Below are 1727 nucleotides of genomic sequence, written 5' to 3' on the forward strand. Positions count from 1 at the left end.
GGCATTTTAGTAACATGAAAATTTCTACAACCATATTTCCTCTCTCATAATAACTTTCAGTAGCATCATGAGCAAACTCAACAATATAACTATCACATAAAGCATTTTTATCATGAGTCTCATGCATAAAATTATTACTCTCCACATAAGCATAATCAATTTTATTAGTTGTAGTGGGAGCAAATTCAACAAAGTAGCTATCATTATTATTCTCATCAAGTGTAGGAGGCATAGTATAATCACAACAAAATTTACTCTCCATAATAGGTGGCACCAAAAGACCACTATCATTATAATCACCATAAATAGGAGGCAAAGTATCATCAAAGAAAATTTTCTCCTCAATGCTTGGGGGACTAAAAAGATCATGAAAACCAGCTTCCCCAAGCTTAGAACTTTCTATATCATTATCAACAATGGTGTTCAAAGCGTTCATACTAATATTACTACCAGCATGCAAATAAGATTTCATAGGTTTTTTAATTTTCGCATCAAACAATCCATGTTTTAAATGAGGAAATAGAATAAGAAGCTCATTGTTGTCCATTATGCCAAACTAGTGTAAACAAGAAACAAAAAGATGCAATTGCAGGATCTAAAGGAAATAGCTTCGAGCACAAACACAATGGCGCCAGAAGAGTACTTGTTACCGGAACCGGAGTATGAGTGCCTTTTTATCTTTCCTCCCGGCAACGGCGCCGGAAAAGTGCTTGATGTCTACGGGAGCTTCTATTCTTGTAGACGGTGTTGGGCCTCCAAGAGCAGAGGTTTGTAGAACAGCGGCAAGTTTCCCTTAAGTGGATACCCAAGGTTTATCGAACTCGGGGAGGAAGAGGTCAAAGATATCCCTCTCATGCAACCACTGCAACCACAAAGCAAGAAGTCTCTTGTGTCCCCAACACACCTAATAGGTGCACTAGTTCGGCGAAGAGATAGTGAAATACGGGTGGTATAAATAAGCAGTAGCAACGGCACCGAGAAAAGTGCTTTGCCCGGGACGAGTAAACAAGTAGTAGTAACGCGAGCGGTAGTAACGCGAGTAAAACAGTAAACAAGCAGCGATAGCGATATTTAGGAACAAGGCCTAGGGATTAGACTTTCACTAGTGGACACTCTCAACTTTGATCACATAACGAGAATAGATAAATGCATACTCTACACTCTTGTTGGATGATGAACACATTGCGTAGGATTACACGAACCCTCAATGCCGGAGTTAACAAGCTCCACAATTCAATGTTCATATTTAAATAACCTTAGAGTGCAAGAAAGATCAACACGACTAAACCAAGTACTAACACAGCATGCACACTGTCACCTTCACGCTATGTAGGAGGAATAGATCACATCAATACTATCATAGCAATAGTTAACTTCTCAATCTACAAGAGATCATGATCATAGCATACGCCAAGTACTAACACACGGATGAACACAATGTCACCATTACACCGTGCAGGAGGGATAAAACTACTTTAATAACATTGCTAGAGTAGCACATAGATAAATTGTGATACAAAACACATTGCAATCATAAAGAGATATAAATAAGCACTTCACTACGCCATTCATAACGGTGAGTAAGTATTACGTGAAATATAGCCTAAGAGACCCACACGGTGCACACACTGTCACCTTTACACACGTGGGACAAGGAGTCTCCGGAGATCACATAAGTAAAACTCACTTGACTAGCACAATGACATCTAGATTACAAGCATCATCAT

Source organism: Lolium rigidum, chromosome 6 (assembly GCF_022539505.1).
Source record: "Lolium rigidum isolate FL_2022 chromosome 6, APGP_CSIRO_Lrig_0.1, whole genome shotgun sequence".
Taxonomy (NCBI): domain Eukaryota; kingdom Viridiplantae; phylum Streptophyta; class Magnoliopsida; order Poales; family Poaceae; genus Lolium; species Lolium rigidum.